This window comes from Lynx rufus, unplaced genomic scaffold (assembly GCF_022079265.1).
Source record: "Lynx rufus isolate CCGP_SWC_20201006 ecotype Redwood Valley unplaced genomic scaffold, mLynRuf1.p SCAF_7, whole genome shotgun sequence".
Lineage (NCBI taxonomy): Eukaryota > Metazoa > Chordata > Mammalia > Carnivora > Felidae > Lynx > Lynx rufus.
Window position 1 is genome coordinate 71,205,255 of NW_025814889.1, and position 20,987 is coordinate 71,226,241.

Genomic DNA, 20,987 nt, shown 5'->3' on the forward strand with positions numbered 1-20,987 from the left:
GAGAGACAGCATGAGCAGCGGAGAGGCCAAGAGAGAAAGAGACAGAATCTGAAGCAGGCTCCAGGCTCTGAACTGTCAGCACAGAGCCCAACACAGGGCTCAAACTCAGGAGCCATGAGATCATGACCTGAGCCGAAGTTGGATGCTTAACCAACTGACCCACCCAGGTGCCCCATGTGGTCTTTTTCTATATGGAAAAGATCTAAGCCTGCATTTCCCAGATAAAGGCTGTTGAGTAAATACAGTAAAATAAAATTAGAAGAAGAAAAAAAGCAGAAAAAGAAAACCTATGATTATCTACTGTGTAATTTTCAGATGTTCTAGCTCTCTAGCTCTTCCCAGCATGTAATTAAAGGTGTATTTTCCAAGTGGAATGAATGCATTCCTATAGAAAAATATGCAGCAAGCATTCTTTATTCTGCAGATATGCAATTTCACACATCTTGTCTGCTGTATTGTCCTCACAATCATAAGAGAGCAGGAGGAAATTTTTGCTTACTCAAAAATATAAAACAAATTTGTCTTGAACACCCAGAAACAAATAAATGAGTTAAACCTTCACCACATTTATCTCTCTATAAAAAGTATGAAGACACAAAATGAATAAAATTTGCATTCATTACCACTTGATATAAATTATTTTGCATGATAAAACTTTAGGGATTAAATAGACCTATTTTTGTGTGTGTCCAATATTGTTATTTTTCACATGAAGACATTCTGTGCTGTAGTAAAAATACACATAAGTACGTGCAGTGAAATGTAGGTGCCCATGGAGAAGTCATGAAATTTGGAATATCAATTTTATGCCTGCAAATGCCTGGGTCTCCTAAAGTTTACAAAAACACATTGGGTCCCTGAAGATGTAGAGGTTAATGAACTCATCAAAGGAGATAACAGATTTAGTGGTGGAAGACTTGACTAAAACCCACATTTCCTGGTTCCCATTTTAATTCTTTTTTTAATACTTCAAGTGATATTATTTTCAAGGCTCCTGAGTTATTAAATATTGTATTTCTTTAGTAGGGAAGTGAGGGGATTTGGACCCCTTCTAGAAAGATACATTTTTATGGTACTTTATCTTATTCTGCACATTTCTAGAGTGTCAGCTCTGAGGCCATAGGGTACTACATTGGTTGAGCCAGCTGTGAGTATGGCCATATGGATGTGGATCTATGATCTTGATTATCTTTTTCATGGCAACAACTATAAAGAAGTGAAAGATAATGGGTCTCAATGCATTTTTTTCTAAATTTCTTTTAACATTTATTTATTTTTGAGAGAAAGAGACAGAACGTGAGTGGGAAAGGGGCAGAGAGAGGGAGACACAGAGTTAGAAGTAGGCTCTAAGCTCTGAGCTGTCAGCACAGAGCCCAACGTGTGGCTCAAACTCACGAGTAGTGATATCACAACCTGAGCCCAAGCCACCCAGGCTCTCCATAGGGCCTCAATTGCATTTTTTATGAACTGCAGGAGATCCAGCTGTTTGTGGGTATGAAACTGATGTTCAAGATTTCAGACTTCTCTATGGGCATCCAAAATTCAGTGCACGTGCTTATGTGTATGTTTTACAAAGGCACATATGTGGGTTGACTTCTATGAAACATCAGTCTTAGGAAAACACAGCTCTTGTGTGAACCCAGATAACCACCCACACTCATATCAAAATAAGATTGTTCTTTTCTTTTCTTTTTTTAAAGATTTTAGTTTTGAGTAATCTCTGCACCCAGTGTGTGGTTCAAATTCACAACCTCAAGATCAAGAGTTGCATGCTTTGACTGAGCCAGCCATGTGCACCAAGATTTTTCTTTTCTTGTTGTTAAATCTTGCAGAGAAACTCTCAGGAAATAATAAATACTTTGGTTTTGCAGATTCAAGTAAATTTATGATTAATGCTTTTTCAGTAATGATGTATTGTAACATAGGTCAGTTATGTGACAAAATTAATGTCAATTATTTTTAGAGTGTCTATAACTTAGTATCTAGACATTCTTAAAGGTCTAAGAAGCCCTTTAACTTTTCCATTATGTTTTACAAATATTCTAGGAAAAAATTCTATGCTATACTGATATTTTGGAATTAAATTTTGTTTTATGTTTATTGATTTTTGAGAGAGAGAGAGAGCAAGCAGAGGAGGGGCAGAGAGAGAGGGAGACACAGAATCTGAAGCAGGCTTCAGGCTCTGAGCTGTCAGCACAGAGCCTGATGCAGGGCTTGAACTCACAAACCACGAGATGATGACCAGAGCTGAAGTCAGACGTTTAACTGACTGAGCCACCCAGGTGCCCTGGTATTTTGGAATTAAAGGAAACTCTTTTTAGCTTCTCTGGATGTGTCTCTATTAAAGGTAGTAAACCTATTTTGGGACAAGACATTCATACACAAAGATACCTGTGGATTCATAGAGCAGAACACAAATTAATGTCAAGTAATATACAAGTAAAATGCCATTAAAACAAGCACTATTTGTGATGGTGAAAGTTATTTTCCTAGTAATCTTGTTATATCACCTGTTACTTTTGTGAATCCTTCTATACCTTTAGGCAAAATTAGTGGTTCAGTTTTCTGTGTTCTCATGGGCTACTTCTTCCTTAGTTTCTATACTGTTTCTCATGGGATACCTTCTTCTTTAGTTTCTATACCATAATGATGGTATGTTTACCTGCCTGTCTTTTTCTTTACAGGATGAGCAGGGATGATGTTCTCTTAGCTGTTCCTATGGTAGACAGCAAATGTTTGCTGAAAAGATGAATTAAATATTGCTTGAAGTAAGTGCCAATTTGTTGAAATTCGAAAATATTTTTTCTCTTCAGAGAATTCTATTTAACAGAATATTCTTTAACAGAATATATTTAACAGAATGTTATTCTGACAGTATTAGACCCATTGTACAAACTGGACCCACAAAATATGTTTAAGAGATACTAAATAAAAGTCATGGACTCAGCATATGATATTTTTCAATTAAAATTGTGGTGAAGCATAGGAATTTATTATAAAATGTGAGGCCTTTCACTAGAGTTGCTATCTGCCTGAATGAAACTTAAAGCTCTATTAGGAAGATAATAGATGTGCCAGGAGATATCAGATGTTTTACTTCTATTATTTCATTTAATCTTCACTGTGGTCTATATGGTATATATTATCAGCCAAATATTTCAGACAAGGTTGTCTATCTCAGAGTATGTGGCAAAGCAGGATTATTACCCAGGCATGTCTACTTCCAAAATGTCAACCTTCTTCCCATTACACTACACACCTACTCAAGGTATAAGATAACCACATTCTTTTAGGTAAGACTGAAAACCATATCAAACAAAATTATGTAAGTGAGTTTTTTGGGGGGAGGCACCTGGGTGGCTCAGTAGGTTAAGTGTCCAACTCTTGATTTTGGCTCAGGTCATAATCTCACGGTTGATGGGTTCAAGACCCAAGGAGCGCTCCTCGCTGTTATCGCAAGGCCTGTTTGGGATTCTCTCTGTCTCCCTCTTTCTCTACTCCTCCCCGCTGTGTGTGTGTGTGTGTGTGTGTGTGTGTGTGTGTGTGTGTGTTTTCTCTCTCTGTCTCTAAATAAATAGATAAACTTAAACAAAATTTAGGTCGATAGTGAATTTATTGGAGCACCTTCCACATCAGTTCAAATGTTAATTTTCAGTTGTTTTCCTGTTACTGCAGATAAGAAACATTCTGAGTCAGCTTAGTAGTTTTAAGTAATTACTCAAGACAAATTACTTATGCTAATATATACATTCTCACAGCACTAAAATACTAAAACCTAGATGTAAACGTCTAGCACTGATTTTTCAAAAATAGCGATCAATCCATTAGCTGAGGTTGGAGGTAAGGGAAACAGAACAGACATGAGGAAGTTCATTATTACAGACAGGGGCACACTTCTCAAATTCCTCTCATCAAATAAGTCCATCAAATTCACACACAGAACCCAGCCCTCCACAGACCTAGGAAGCATTCTGGTCAAATAAGCCGGCACTGCTCCTTCCCAAAGCAGGGCGATTTCACTGAGATGAGGAGCTTGCTGGGGATCATTCTGGGGAATCTGGGGATCCGGCTGAGATGTGGCTGGAGAAGAACCTAGCCCTGTGGGGAGAATGCAGAAGTATCAGTGTTGGTGCCAGACTTCACCTTGGCAGGGGGGAGTGCTGTTCCAGGCAGCTGTACCAGTCCTCTCCATGGGACCTGAGATGTTGGGGACCACGGCTTGAAGAAATGGGAAGCACAGGATGAAATCAGCAGACAAACGGGGGCCTGCCTCACATGGTTTCCCCAAACTATATGCCATGCTGAGGGGGACTTTGGAATTGTTAAAAAGAAAACCACAGGCTAAGCCAGGCTTAGGCTTAAGACACCAAATTGGGGCTCAATACTTAATCCAATTACAGCTTCAACTTCCCTCAGAAATGTGGTCTCAGCTGGTTAGTCAGGAATCTTCTGGTAGCACCAATGGGCTAATCTGTCACATGGGCCCTGTCTATCCCCTCCCCCAAAGGAAGACAAGGTAGTCCACCTAAGAACACCCCCTGTTTTTCGACAAAGGGGAGGTGACCTTGCCTGGAACAATAACTTGCTTGCCCTGCCTTCCTTCCTACAAAAACTTTCCATTTTGTAGAACTCCTCAGAACTCCCCTCTCCTTGCTGGGTGGGATGCTGTATAATTCATGAATTGCTTAAAAAAGCCAGTTAGATCTTCAAGTTTACTCAGTTGAAATTTTGTTCTTTAACAGGATCTGTGACAAGAGAGGCTGGTGTGGAGACTGGGATGCAGGGTGAGCATGAGGGAAACCGAGGCGATAAAGCCCATTGAGAGTGTGCATTGTAGGCCTCAAATGCTTTAAGAGGCTGTGACCAGACGGGTAACCCAGAGGACTGCAAAAGGCTGTGTTGGAGCAGCTGTTTTGCCATTCAAGAATGGAGGCCCAACAAAACCAGTTCTTCAAATTTTCCTGAGAAACTACACATTCAATTTTTTTTAAATGTGAAATGTACTGGTTTTAAAATATTTACAACTGAATTAAAATTTTAAAATAGTGAGAGAGTCAAAGAAAATAATCTACAGGTCAAACTGCCACCCATTTGCAAGCTTTGGTGTAGGGCAGCTATTTGGGACTCTGGAAGGAAAAGACCCACTTTATTCCCGCTAAGAGATACCAATTTCGTTGACCTGGGATGGGTCCCAAGCATCGGATTATCCTATTGTGAAGTCTAGGCTGAACCCTACTTCATAAGTGATATGAAGTGACTGAATTCCAGGTACCACAGGCCCATATCTACAAGGCTTCTCCGGATGCCTTTTCTCCCATATTCTCCTTATACAACGTTTTCTGTAGAGTTGTAATATAAAAAATTCCCTCTACTTATGTTCCTTCAACTTAAATGTGTATATGAGTCACTCAGGAGTTTATCAAAATGGAGGTTACTAAACCCCACTGTATGAGGTTCTGATTCAGTAACTGGATTCTGAAGTTTGCTCTTAACACCCACCTTAGTTTACTGTAACACAGATGGTCTGGAGACCACACTTCAGAAACACTGACTCATAATGGATACTGTGGCTGCCACATCTGTTATTTCAGCTCCAGCTTCTTGCCTAAGTTATGGATCTATAGTTACAACTACCTACTGTAGGGAAATCTCTACCGTCTTTACCTGGATATCTCCAACTTATCATTGTCTGTATCCAAAGTATTATTGTCCTTCGAAGCCTGCACACAGACATATCTTTTATTTCCTTTCATTGAAACTCATCATCATGTACTTAATTGCCCAAGACCAAGACAATTAAGGTGTGTTTGCACCTTTGGTGGGTGGGGACCAGCATGGCCTATGGAGCAGGCCCCAGCATGCCTTGCTGAGTAGCCTGCTTTCTTATCCAAGTCTTGCCATGTCTGTCTAGTCATTCTCTCTTGGCTCTCTAAGTGTAATCCAGTTCTTCTGGGACAAGCCAACAATAACAACAGCCTTATTCATTGAGGTTTACTCTGTGCCAGGCACTCTTCTAGGTGCTTCACATGTATTAATTCAACTTTTGGAGAAGCCATAGAATGCCCTGTTGTGTTTTGGCAGCTCAGTACCCCCAGAGGCTAGATCTCCCGTACTTCCAATTGCCACTGGGACCTTTGCTTCAGAATCAACAACGTCATCTTCCAGCAATGGTACGATCTACCTGACTGCAGACCCCAGGGTCTAGGATCCCTGCTATTGTTTTCTGCTCATGATTCCCAGGATACTGGTGGCTGCCTGACTTGGAATCACATTTAACATGGCTCCTTAGCTATGGTAATTCAGGTTGCTATTTACCCTAAGACAATAGAGTGCTACAGTCAGAAGGGCATTTTGAGAACATCTGGTCCAATTTCCTTACTTTATAGATTTGGAAACTGAGACCTAGAACCATAAAATGATTGATGAAAGGTAAGGGAAAAGTGAGAGTTAGAACTGGGGATCAAAGCTGAGCTTCCTGTTTTCAAGTGTACTGCTGGAATGCAAGCCCCATCCTAGTGGAGTTACAGGACACTGGGATTTTTGTCTGTGCATTTCCCGTATACGCCTGCACCTAGAATAGTGCTTGGAGTGCAGCAATTGTGACTGGATACACCACAGATGCATCAGTGTGTGGCAGTTGGCAATACAATGACCAGAATACCCATTGACATCAAGATTTCTGGTTATATTATAGTATGATTATGGTTAATGTAGTATGTGTACTATTTAGCACCTCTAGCAAAATGCAGTGGAGGAAAGAGATATAAAGTTGTGGCAGCAGGAGGGGTGCCTGGGTGGCTCAGTTGGTTAAGCGTCCAGCTTCGGCTCAGGTCATAATCTCACAGTCTGTGAGTTCCAGCCCCGCGTCGGGCTCTGTGCTGACAGCTCAGAGCCTGGAGCCTGCTTCGGATTCTGTCTCCCTCTCTCACTGCCCTTCCCTCCCTCGTGCTCTGTCTCTCTCAAAAACAAATAAATATTAAAAAAAGAAAGTTGTGGCAGCAGGAGCTTGCTTAATTTTTCTGCCTAAATGTCCCATGAAAGAAGCTCACCCTGGCCATTCTTTTTAAAATTTTAAATCCTATATGCTTTCTTACTTGATGCTATAATACTATCTACTTTTCTAATAAAATTATATCATTATGCATTTTTGTGTTACTCACTAGAATAAGCTATGTGAAAGCAGAGGCTTTGTCTTTTTCATCACAGTAAGGTCAGAACTTGGAAGTATCTGATACAGAAGGACTCCCTGCAAATGATGGTTTTACATTTTGGAATGGAAGCTTAAATAACAGGCAAATAACCTTGGCATTCAGAGGCCTAACATACCTCCACAAAGAGAAGCAAAATAAACACCCGGTGCTGAACAATGCTGGAGTCATGATGTGAGAGATTTGGATAATACCTTTTGAAGGGATAGTTGTACAAAAAATAATCTTTATCATTAAGTAAATGACTTCTCCTGTGTATTTTTACCCTATATTGAAGGAATAACCCACTACTGTAAGTAAAATTATAACATTTAGTTAGGGGATACTTGCTTCTTTATGAACATAAATGCTGTAGATTGAACAGTGTCCCACCAAAATTTGTGCCCACTCAGAACCTCAGAATTTGATCTTATTTGGAAATAAGGTCTTTGTAGATATAACTAGTTAAGAATCTTGAGATGAAATCATCTTGGATTTGGGGTGGGTCCTAAATCTGATGAGTGGTGTCTTTATAAGAGAAGGGAGATGAGAAATTGGACACACAGAGACACAGAAGAGAAGGTGAGGTGAAGTTGGAGGCAGAGATTGGAGTGAAGCAGATCTTTAAGCTGAGGAACTCCAGGAACCACCAGAAACTGGAAGAGGCAAGGAAGCTTTCTTTCCCAGAGCCTCAGCATGGCCCTGCTGGCCCTGGGAGTTCAGCCTTCTGGCCCCCAGAACTGTGAGAAAATACATTTCTGTTGTTGTAAGCTACTGTTTGGGATAATTTGTTATGGTAGCCTAAGAAACAAATACGGTGAGTACAGGAGATATTTGCTTACTTGTGGATAAAAGGACGAGTGGATTGTACCACAGATAAATTCGTCCACAATATTATGAAGTTAAGGATAGTAACACCTAACACACATGAGTGCTGACTTTGAGCAGAAGATGTTGTCTTTGAAACTCAGTTTTTTAAAAATATTTATTTTGAGAGAGAGAGAGAGAGAGAGAGAGAGAGTGAGCAGGGGAGGGGTGGAGAGAGAGGGAGAAAGAGAATCCCAGTAGGCTCCATACTGTCAGTGCAGCGCCCAACCAACATGGAGCTTGAACCCATGGACTGTGAGATCATGAACCAAGCTGAGATCGGCAGTTGGACGCTTAACTGACTGAGCCACCAGGTTCAGGTGCCCCTGTGAAACTCAGTTTTCTAAAGGACATGCTAAAACTCAGTGGTGTGAGCCAGGCAGGCGTCCAGGCTGAGCAGCGACCATGGAGGAGGGGACCCAGACTCTGAAAGACAGCTTTGCACAGCTCTTTCTTATTTCTTCATATGAACCAGAAAGGCGGAAGGTGGGGGGAACTGCTCCCTCTAACCCATGAGGGAGGCAGGGAGAGCAGTCCTTCCAGTTTGTGGGTGGAGGGGAGGCTTACTGTTTCTCATTTTATGGCTACATGAAAATATGACTGTTATCTTCAAACACATAAGTACATCATTTTCATTTCTTATAATTTAAAATTCTCGGTGCCAAGTATTTTTCTTACCTTCCCTTTACTCCCCCTTATCCTGTCTCCCTGGTCCCACCCCCTACTGCTACAAGGGTTGGAACTGAGAAGTCCCTTCTCAACAGCCTGGCCTTCCCTACTTCATTAAATGACATACTTCACTGTCTTCTACTACCCACTCTGGTGAAAAGACCATATCATTCCTGCTCCTCCCCCTCCCCATCTTCTGGGTAATGAGCACTGTTCTGCGCTGTCCTATTTGCTGGAATTTCTTCTCTCTTTTCTGCTTATCTAAATTCTTCTTACCCTTCATTATTTGCCTCAAGCTTCTTTTCCCATCTGGTCTTCTATAGCAACTCCGAAGGATAATTTTATTTTTCTTCTTCAAATTTCTATAGCCCTTATGGTCAGTAAAATGCATTTGGCCCCAATCGTACGTCACCTTGTATTACTATTTATGGTGATTAGAAGCTATTTCTTGTCTGCTCACTTAGATCATGAGTTTCCTGAGGAAACAGACACACTGTATTTATCTTTGAAACCTCAGCACCTTGCAGCGCTTTGATGGTCTAGTTGCTTTGGATATGTTATTGATTGGGTGGCATATTTGGTACTTTTAAATGAAATCAGGAGGTTTGGAAAGCCAATATATTTTTGTGTTACCTCACATCAACCCTCCTCCCCTTGGGCTAACTCTATCAAACCTGTCTAAGTGGGTCTGCTGGAAACAGCTTGAAGAAGGAAAAAGACGATTTGTTTTAGGAGAAACCAAGCAGGAAGAAAGGAAAGGTCAGCTCAAAACTGCCCAAAGGCAAATTTGCCATTTAAAACCAGCAGTCACATTCCTGTGGATGAAGTCATCACTAGTCTTAATCAATCACTACTCCCTTGAAGTGAGGCACTGCTCAGGTTTTAGGGTCTCTGTGTATGTACGAGTGGGTTGTGGGGTAGAGAAGAAAGCAACAAAGCAGTGAAAGGAGGTGAAGGGAGTGGGCAGTGAAACAATTGTCTCTCTCTGTTATAAGAGCAAGGGCTCTTTGAAGGAACTGTTGCATTTATGCAGATTCTTCAGGACTGCATATGAATCAAGGGTGATGCTGGGCACCAGGCAGGTGACAGTCCTACTTCTGCTATGACTGCTAGCTTGCCTTCTGTTTGCATGACCCCTTTGCTTTAAAAACCGCGCAGAAAAATCCCTTTGTCCGTCCACTTCCAGGGTAAAGGGAAGGCTAGGTGAATCTGTCCTTTGGTAAAAGAAACGATGGGATGTGCTGAATATTAGCAGGGCAGAGATGAGATGAATAACAATGATAATAAAAAGAACATTTATGGAGAACTTAACATGGACAGACCGAATGTTAAAAGTGTAACACACATGGGGCCCTGGGGTGGCTCAGTGTGTTGAGCGTCCGCCTTTGGCTCAGGTCATGATCTCACGGTTTGTGAATTTGAGCCCCATGTCAGGTTGTGTGCTGACAGCTCAGAGACTGTAGCCTACTTCAGATTCTGTGTCTCCCTCTCCCTCTGCGCCTGCCCTGCTCGCACTCTTTCTCAAAAATAAAATAAACATTTAAGAAATTTTAAAAAAGTGTGACACACATTATTTAATCCCTCTAACAATCTATGAGGCACGTACCACTAATGGACAGAGAGGTTAAGGAATTTGCTTAATATCACATTCCTACTATGTGGCTGAACCAGGATTCCAGAGCACAGGCTCTAATATTCCAAGCAGTTAGACATGTGATGAGCATCTTTTCCCAAGAAAAATTCAGGACATGTGGCCTAAAATATATTAGCACACCTTGGGTACAAGGGAACTGGACATTTGTGATTTGGACTGTTGAGGAAAATGCTGGCAGTGAAGTCACTGGCCTTTAAATACCAGAAGGAAATTATGTTCAAATTTCTGTTCTTGCATCCTTGGCAATAAAGAAATTATGCTGTTTATATTTGGAGTGTGCAATTAGCATCATCCTGATTGATCTATTGGAAATTAAAAATAGTTTTGCTTAGAGTCTACCAAATCACTGATGAGAATGTTTCCTGATAGACTTGGTAGAGATTCCTGATGCTTGTGACTAGAGCTTCCGTTTGCCATTTAGGGAGGGTTTAGTTTGGTCATAATCAACATTTTCACCAATTTCTGAAGTGTATATTGAGCTTTCTTTTTCTTTTTTTTTAAATATAGAGCATAACTGTATTACTAACCTATGTGAGGTAAACAGAAACATCATCTCATGTGGTGACTTCTGATTTCTGCACTTTGGGGTCAGAATTTACAAAGGAATTATACATAAATAAGACACACTTCTAAGCCTGTCTGCAAGGTTGACTTTGTATGTGGAGGTGGAGTGAGAAGATGATTGGATAGTGTGATTTGAGAGTTTCCAATCATTGTCCTGACACTGTCTGAAGCTGCGGCCAATTTGCTGATATTCTCTATGGAAAAGAAATGGAAAAAAAAACTGTTTGGGTTATAGTAAGGATGGATTGAGTGAGAGATCTGAAGTTCTGCCATTTCGTTTCTTCCTGGGGCTTCTATCTATACCATTTCTAACACTGCTGGCCAACACTAGAGAAATAATTAATTTCTGTGAGTAAGGAATCACATTCTGTATACCAGATCAATAGATTTTGGCCCTGAGGAAAGTTTTCATGGAACATTAATGAGAAGGAAGGATGGTCTTTATTGACCACCTATTATGTACTTGACAGTGTATATATAGGTGTCTTACACACATTAGGGCATTTAAATCTCCCAACAGGTCTGTGTGGTAGTGACTGGGATGGAAAGAGACTGGAGAATGGGGAGCACAATACCTAATCCTAAGTAGGATCTCTCCTTGAACTGGCCAAATGTCCTATGTTGGACTTGTAAGTCCATATTCAGATCTAATATGTTACCACTTCAGTGGTGAAGAAAGTGAGACCTAGGGATTCTTACTGATTTTTTCTATAGTAGTTATAGCTAGGGTTGTGGTGGAACAGAATTCTCACCGATAATCCATATTCTGGGTCTCCTGGCTGTAAAACCAGCACCCCTGTCCTGGAACATGGGGAGGAAGTGTAAGATGAGAGGTAAATGTGGATTGGTAAGTCCTTACTCCTTACTCCACCTCTCTGGCTAGTCATGAGGTCTTGCATGAGCCCCTCAGTCTTTGTGTGCCTTTTTCCTCTATTGCAGAGAGCAAACATTTTGATACATGGGATGGGCCTGGTAGACAACAAGCCTTCAGTAAGGTGAGCTATTATCGCTATGTGTGACTAGTGTGGCAAAGATCAAGTGCAGAGGCTGTTCCTCTGCCTGGTTCTTAGGACTAGACTGGGGACCTTGGGTGGCTGGCAAAGCAAAGGGCACAAGCTTCTTAGTCAGTGGTAAATGGCTATTTTAGGATAATGGATGCTGAAGAAAACCTTGGTCATTTCAATATTTTGCCCCGAAGTGGTCCTGGGGAGTTATATTCCTTAAACCTGGAGATCCCTCAACTAAGAGCAAATAGTAAGTGCTAGTTGAGCTTATTCTTGAAATTATTATTAAAGAAAGCAAGGCCATATGTTAAGAATACAGGGATACAAAGGTAGGATAAACAAGCATGGTGCAACCGAGGGCAGACGTTTCAGTTCTGACTAATTTAAGTTCATTTTAATGGACACCGTCTAATTCAACTGATTGTGAAGTAAAGTGAGCTCTCTCACATAGTCAGAAAAGAAGCCGCTCATTGATTTTTACTTCACTATCCTCTGAAATATAGTATGTTTTACAGACTTTTAATGACAGGAAAAGTGCTTCTGTTTTGTTTTCTTTTGTTTCTTGAGGGCGAGGGGTTGGTTAACAAGCCATAGATATCAGTACTGTGCTGCATAGTTTGCAAAACTTTAATGTTTTCCAGTTTCAACTGACTGAAGACATCCTTGCTTTAAATGGAGATACAGGGGTGCCTGGGTGGCGCAGTCGGTTAAGCGTCCTACTTCAGCCAGGTCACGATCTCGCGGTCCGTGAGTTTGAGCCCCGCGTCGGGCTCTGGGCTGATGGCTCAGAGCCTGGAGCCTGTTTCCGATTCTGTGTCTCCCTCTCTCTCTGCCCCTCCCCCGTTCATGCTCTGTCTCTCTCTGTCCCAAAAATAAATAAACGTTGGAAAAAAAAATTAAATGGAGATACAAAGAAAATATAGCACATGGAATCCATGTTAGACAGTTACACAGTTTAATCATCATTTGGAAAATAATCCTGAGTATAATTCTAAAAGCACTGTAGACTCTAATAATCTGTAGAATTAATCTATTTATTGGGCCATTACCATCATTCACTATGTTAGGTGTTGAGGATGCATTGGTAAGACTTAGTCTTTGCCTTTGAAGAGTTCATGGCTTAGTGGGGGAGAAAAAGACATGGTGAAAAAAGTACATTCAATGTAAGAAGTGTCATCGTAAAACGTACAAAGTGCTAGCATAGGAAACAGCTCCTTCTGGGAACACTTGTGAAAACTTCACTAAAAAGAATCTTACCAAGCTAAGAGTTCCAGAAGATGATTACAAACTATGACTGTACTGTAGATACACGTGGTCATTCTTAGAAGCTTGAACATATGTCAAGCTAGTGAGAAGTATGGTAGTGAACTCCCAGTTATGCCTGTGTAGATTAGCTATACTGCAGGACTTGGGAGTGGCTCTCTCTGTCCCATCTCAAAATCTGCTGATATCTCAGCTCTCCCTCTTGCTACCCAGAACATTCCTGAATCATGCTGCCAGTCCAGGAGAGAGGCAATTTTTCTCCTCATATGTCTGCTATTGTAGGCATATAGGAATTACCATCTGACTATACCAACTAGGGATCACTTCCATTTGCACAGAATATCAGTATACTGGAAAGCACCTTTTAATACAGTATAAGCAGCTGGTAAACTGAGGTAGCAGTTGTTATTTGGTGTGGAAGGAAACAAAGGCCACACACACATGTGATGGAGAAGAGGTTACATCAGAAAGAAAGGAATTGGTCAAATGTGGTCAAAGGTCTTCCTCTGCCATGCTACAGATAAAGCGTTTAAGAATTACAGCATGATAGGTTCCTGAGAGCTTCAAGCTTCAAAAATATTGCACATGTGTGTGCTTCTGATATATGTATGCATAACTGTATGTATGAATGTATGTGTGATTGTATACGTGTGTATGGGTATATATGCATGTGTACATATATCTGTCCATTTCTAAGTGTGTGTGAATGTGTGTGAGTTTATAAATATGTGAACAAATGTGTGACTATATTTGCGTGGGGTGTGCCAGACCGGACAGGCTGGAAAGTAAGTGTATGGAAAGTAAGTGTAAGACTACTCATGTCCTCCCGGGCTGTCTCTCCCCACCCCACCTCCACATCGCCAACTGGCAAAAGCAGAAAGGATGCTCTATATGACCTGAGACTGCATTAGAAAGTTTGCACTTCTTTGAGGCTATTCCACCTGGGAATCTCATTGGTTCCCTTGCAGGATGGTGGATTTTGCAAGAAGTCTGCGGATTCCCCCAGGACGAAGGGACTGCTGCTGACACGCTAGGCTGAAGCCAACCGCACGCCCCCCCCCCCCCACTCCACCCCCAATCCCACCCCGCCCCCGCCTCCGCCGCTTCCCAAGTGGTCCTGGGTCTGCAGCCGCCTGCTCTGCAGAGGCGGGCCCGGCCGGGGCGGGCTCGGCGCGGCGCGCGCGGCCCGCGGGCTGGAGTCGGCCCGCGGCGCAGGCGGGAGGGGAGCGGGAGGGCGGGGGCGGCGGCGGCGGGAGGCCATGCCTCCAGCTGCGGAGGCTGCCGAACAGCTGGAGCCATCGCGGTCACCTGCGCGGCGCCGTCGCCGTCGCCCTTGCGCCCCGGCTGCCCGGCCCGCGGCCGGCGGACTTTGCGGAGGGCGCCCGGCGTAGGCGGCGGCGAGTGTGGGCCGAGCCGGTATTTATAGCTCGGTGACAGCAGCGGCGGCAGCGACGCCGGCGGGCCGTCTCGCCGCTCTTCCCAGCGAGGCCGCCGGCGCGGCGGAGGGCTGTGCTCGCCCGGCTCTCCGGTGTTGCAGACACCCCGCGCCCGCGCGGCCCCAACCGGTGAGTACGCGGGCCCGGGCGCTGGGCGCGCCTCCCCCGCCGCTCGGGCCGGCCGCAGCGGAGCCCTGCTAGCCCGGCCGCCCCCTCGTCCCTGCCCGCGAATGCGGAAGCGGCCGCGGCCCCCCCCGTCCCCCAGTTCCCCCGGCGCGTTTCCTCGGTTCCCGAGGATGGCACGCCAGGAGGCAGGGTAAAGTGTCAAGCGTGGGGGGTGGGGGGTGGGAAGAGGCGGTAACGGATGCACCGGTCCTTTTGCGAAAGGGCAGTTGAGACTCCTAGGTGGAAGGCTGTCGGTGAGGAACCCTGGAACTCCGGGGCTCCCAGGGTTACCAGGACAGACCTTGAACTTTCCTCGCTTCGCTGATTACTAGCACGGGAGCGCTGGAGAAGCACTACGTATTGTTTGTTAATTAAATTAACAGGTTGCTGTTTTGGGGCGTTCTCCATAAAAGCAAAAAAGCAAAAAAACGGAACTTGAGTGTTTACTAACTTTATTGTGGCTAAAGAAAGCTATTTGGCGATTCCTATTTTTGAAAATGCCATAGGCCCACAAGTGTGGTAGGTCCCTGTGGTAACACTTGGGCTACCATTATTCATTCTACCCTCTGTGGAACAATGAACTCTGTGTATGGGTGTGAGAGAGGGTAGTAAACATCACATGCTTGTTTTAGTATTTGTGTGTCTAATGAACCAAAAAAAAGGGTATGTTGAACAAATATATTTACCCCTCATTATAAATGACATACTGTTTGAAATCCATAGAAGGACTTCTAGGAAGATTTCAGGGTTTAGTTTTGTCTTCAGAAAACATTCCTTACAATTTATTGAATATAAAGAATAGTAGAATCTCTGTAAAAACTATTTTTGTTGTAAAGTTTTTAATTTTTTACCATGCCTACACTTCCTAACACCCCCCCCCCATCTATGTAGTTTAAAAGCAATTATGGATTTTGAAATTTTAACTTGGGTGTTTATACCCACTCCCATTCCACCTCCATTTGATCCTTTGCTCAGAAACCAATACTTGTCTATTTTATTTAATATGCTTCTTTAAACTGCCAGCTATTTAAAAAATAATTTCAGATATGAATGAATTTTACTTTATTCTTGAACTATTATTTTCTTTGGTGTTTGTTTAGATTCTTTATCATAAACAGATATCGCTAAAAAGAGCTCTAAGCATTTTTAAAGAATTAATTGCTGAATATGTTTCAACTTTATGACATGAAAGTGTTCATAAATACTTTGCCATTTTAATGAAAAGTTAACTAATTAGAGAGAACTCCAGACCTACTTTGCTTCAGCTTCTCTGTTTTAAAAACTTGCGTGGTTTAGAACTTTGTTATCCCAAAGACTGCTGGATAAGAACAAGGAAAGAAAATCACTTAAAGGTTGAAAACAATATGAAGAGAAAGTCTAGGAAGGGATTTATGGATATGATCCTCTAAATTAGCAAGGGTACTACAAATGCCATCCTGGTATCTATGTAAAGTCATTTAGGGTGGTTTCATTGATTGACTTAAAAGGTTGCTTTTTATTTAAAAGGCTGTGTGGTCTCTGGTATTGGACCAAAAGCAAGAAGTTCCAGCTTAGTTCTGTTATTATTGCGATTTGTGTTTTTAAAACCTGTATTAAGCATTCGCATTATGTAGAATGCTATATGTAATCTCCTCACGCCTGCCTTTCACCTAACATTTCAGGATAATATACCAAGACCTTAAGGCTGGTCCAGGCAAATGTATATTTGGTTTCTCCATTTTTCTGCCATGTGTCCTTTTATAGACTTGAATATCCCCTTATCCAGAGTTTGTTCTCTCTGGAATGGAATCTTCAGTGTTTTTTGTTTTTTGTTTTTTGTTTTCTTCTTACTCAAGGCTGGTTCATTATCCCATCATGATCCATAATTTTTTTTTTCATTTATTAATTCAATAGCAAATATTTGTTGAATGCCTACTAGGTACAAGTTATCACCTAGTACTTAATGGTTCCTAGTGCCCCTGCTTCCTTCCCATTGGAACTTTAGTCTGTATTTTATACTTCTCGGTGTAGGGACCATAGTAGTTATTGAGAATTTTGACTTTGGGGTCATAGAGGTACTTCTCCTGTTTCCACTGGTTGGTACCTATATGACCTTGGGCAGATTATAACCTTTCTGAGTCTCCACTCCTTTATTGGTAAAGCCAAAGGGCTGGTATAAGGACTAATTGAGGTACTGAATGAAAAGTACTTGCCTAACATATAAAAAGCACTAAGAAATTTTAATGATTATTGTGCTGTCCATGTCTGCTTCGGTGGTGTTCCTCTCAGGAAATGGCAGTTCCAGTCTGGGTTTTGCCAGGCCCCGTCCACATCCAATCTATCACGTAACTGTTGTCAGCTCTTCCGTTTAAATGTCTAGAAGTTCATACATTTCCAACCACCAGACAGAAATGTGGCCCTTCTGACATGTAAGTCACGTGTGTCACTCAGTCTCCTGTTTCCCGAATCACACAAGGGAAAGCCCACACACATTGGATGGCCTCAAGGCCAGATCACTAAAGGCCACCTCACAATCGGATGCTACCTTGCAGGCTCCATCTCCTTTCACACTCCCCTGCATTCACACTCTATCCAGTCACACTAGCTTTTTTGCTCTTCCTTAAATGTGCTAATCATTCACTCAGCACAGATTTTTGCAATGTCTTGTTCTCTGTGTCTGGGTCCCTCTTTCCCAGATACCTGCTTGCTTCCCTCCCGTCTTTGAGGTTCTGTCCAAATGTCACCTTATAGTGAAGCCTACTTTAATTTCCCTCCCTGCTGACATTCCCCAGGAACTTCCTCCATCACCTTACAGCTTTTTAAAATATTATGTATCTATTTTCTTTTCTGTTTAACGTCTGTTTCCCTCAGTGAGACTGTAAGATGCAAAACAACAGGAGTGTCATCTGTTAGCAACCCTGATGGGTAGGCCAGTGCCTGGCACAAATAAGCAACTAGTAAATGTTGAACAAATGAATGATGAATGTTATCATGGAATTAACACTTTCTAAATACGATTTTGGACAAGTAGCTTAAGCTTTCTGAGCCTCAGCTTCAATATTTGCACAGTAAGGATAGCATTCATCCTTTACCTTGTACAGTTGCATTAAAAATACTTTAATGGTGAGAATAACATAAAAAATCACTCCGTAAATGTAATGTGTAGGTGCTATTACCATCATGCTCATTATTAGTGGGAATGACCAAGACTCGTTTGTATTTTAACAGTGGCCTTCAGGGTAGGAGGTGGCTGGAAATGACCAGGCACTTTACAGATGAAATCTCCTTAGGTCTTCACTACAGTGCTCTGAGTGAAGTACTTTTACTGGGATTTTACTGGCGAAGAAGTGGAATCTCCAAGAGGTTAGGGATTTGCCCAAGGTCACAGAGCTAGTAAGTAGCAGTTAGAACTGGACCGTATTCCTCCCAGCACATCAGGCTGCCCTTTGAAAAACTCATGCTCCTGATTCCTTTGAATCATTCTAGTGTCATTCTAATGGTGTGGTTTTGCCCATTAAAAACACTAAAAGGTAAAATGTGATATAAATATAGGCTGCTATCCTTATTTATCTTTTAAGGAAAAAATATTAAACAATTTTAAACTGTGTCTGCCTTTTGGAGGTAGAATTTTATTTTATTTTATTTTATTTTATTTTATTTTATTTTATTTTATTTTATTTTATTTTATTTTATTTTATTATTTTCTTAATGCTCATTTATTTTTGAGAGAGAGAGAAAGACAGAGTGCAAGCAGGGGAGGGGCAAGGAGAGAGGGAGACACAGAATCCAAAGCAGGCTCCAGGCTTTGAGTTGTCAGCACAGAGCCCGATGCAGGGCTTGAACTCACAAACTGTGAGGTCGTGACCTGAACTGAAGTCGGGGACTTAACCAACTGAGCCACCTAGGCTCCCCTGGACATAGAATTTTAAAAGCAATTATCCTAGGGATTAAATGAAATGATTGTAAACAGTGTTCTGTGAACTGCAAAGAACTTTAAATACTATGCTAGAACTAGGGTAATTGAAGAAAGGAGGCTCTTCTTTGTCTTGTAGCCTTTAACTTTGTCTTGTACTAAAACAGCCAAGAATGGCCCAAAGTACAGCTGTATGTGTCACAAAGTGCATACCACAAAAAGTAAAGTACTGGAAGTCTTTTTAAAAATTATTTTTCAAGAGATTGGATTCAAGGTGCCGGGCTACAGTTTATACTCTTGGCACAGTCATCTTTTCAAAGCCCTTTAATAAGAGCTAAGAGAGGTTCCAGGTGAATTTTCAGACATAAATGCTAAGGAGCTTCAAAAAACTTGGAGAGATTCTTTTTTTATTTTAGACCGGTGCCCTTCACAATGGAAGTGCCCTGTGCATGTTACCTGGTTAGGTGTTACTAGATGCCGAGACCTGTATTTGCAGGGCTGTGCACTCAGTGTACTCTACCTGGCTAGTAGTAGTGTCTTTTGTAGAGCATTAATTCATCAAGGACTTTTCCAGATGCATCCATAAATTAAAAAAAATTTTTTTTTAAATAAAATAATGTTTATTTGTTTTTGAGAGACAGAGAGAGGCTGAGTGCAAGCAGGGGACGGGTAGAGAGAGAGAGGGAGACACAGAATCTGAAGCAGGCTCCAGGCTCTGAGTTGTCAGCACAGAGCCTGACTCAGGCTCGAACTCACAAACTGTGAGATCATGACCTGCGTTGAAGTCAGATGCCCAATTGAGTAAGCTACCCAGGCGCCCCAATTTTTAAAAATGTAAGGGTAAACTCCATCTTTTTAAAAAATTTTTTAATGTTTATTTTTGAGAGAGAGAGAGAGAGAGAGAGAGAGAGAGTGCATGAGCAGGGGAGGGACAGAGAGAGAGGGAGAATCTGAAGCAGGCTTCAGGCTCTGAGCTGTCAGCACAGAGCCTGACACTGGGCTCGAACTCATGAACAGTGAGATCATGAACTGAGCCAAAGTCGGACGCTTAACCGACTGAGCCACCCAGGTGCCCCTGCCAGGCGCCCCAAGGGTGTCCTCCATCTTAATCAGACTTGTTATTATGCAAGAACTGTTGCCTGAGCCAGGGTCCCTTCTGAGAAAAATGAAATTCACCCTCCTTCAGTGTTTTCCTTTATTCGTAAAGACTCTAATAAGTGATGGAGGCAGGGTACTCTGGTTCAGTCAGATTATTACAACGATTCTTGGGGGATCTATTTTGTTGTAGTCCACGACCTGATTATTTTTACTTAAACTGTTGAAGTTGCCTATAAACTTATTTTCCCCACTTTCATTATGCCTCATACCAAGTTTTCATGATCTAAGCTGACAGAGAATTCTCTCCCAAATTCTGCTCTAGTCAGTTATATTACTTTTCAGTTCTGAAACTTTTCATTCTCTGGTCTCTATTCAGTAAAATACACAACAACACTTTTGTGTATGTTCCTTGAATTGGCCCCAAATTATCCTTGCCTCTCACAAGATGCCCTCAAGCACTCTGTGCTCCAGCCACACAGAACTCCAGATGCACCTCCTACAGATGAAGAAGAAAGTCTCTTCTCTGCCTTTGTTCAGTGCCCTCCCAACTTGAGTATCCTTACCTCTTTCCCATTTTCCTTTGAATACCTCTCCATTCTTTGCCTTTAGATTAGCCGAAATACAATACTTGTAGTAAGATGTATAGGATTCCTAATATCTATGATAAATATTAGTCCATCTAGAGCTGGAAACCATGACTGGAGGCCTGTGGATTATCAGAGTGTAAAGTTCCAGCCTGTAGCCAACCAACTTCTTCAATCACTGCTATAATGTGGAAAAGCAGAGGCTTCCAAGATATTGGTAGTGACATCTACCTAATCATGTCATTACTTACAAGAGGGAAGTGAATGGTGTGGATTAATCTAGCTCTCAGAGATGTGTTCTTTTTAGGCATAGTTGGAAAATCACAGAATGAGCATCAGTGATGCATTGCAAAAGAACAAGCAGATCAACTCAACTACTTACACTTGATGCTCGGAGAAGAACAAAATTCAAGCAATCCTGTAGTCAGTTACGTGACCCTGATTCTTTCTGATCATGCTAGCCAGGTCCGCTGGAATAGTATGAGTAGACTCGTTCATCCTAGAAGTACTGTGAATCTTTTATATCACACAGATTCGTTATCAGAAACTTCCTAACCAACACGTAATGGGTAAGATTTTGGAATTTTTTCCTTTACGTGGGAAG

At 42.0% G+C, this 20,987-nt stretch overlaps 1 protein-coding gene across 3 annotated transcripts in view; it reads left to right on the plus strand.

Moving 5' to 3' along the window:
* Window positions 1-14,480: 14,480 nt before the first annotated feature.
* TMEM117 (transmembrane protein 117) overlaps window positions 14,481-20,987 on the plus strand; it is a 496,769-nt gene continuing 490,262 nt past the window's right edge. The window contains exon 1 of one of the 3 annotated variants that reach the window (XM_047066667.1): window positions 14,481-14,773. The gene's annotated coding sequence lies outside the window, so the exon portion shown is untranslated. Of the gene's footprint in view, window positions 14,774-14,939; window positions 14,961-20,987 lie in introns of those variants that run through there. The other 2 variants (XM_047066664.1, XM_047066665.1) reach the window with 2 other exon arrangements.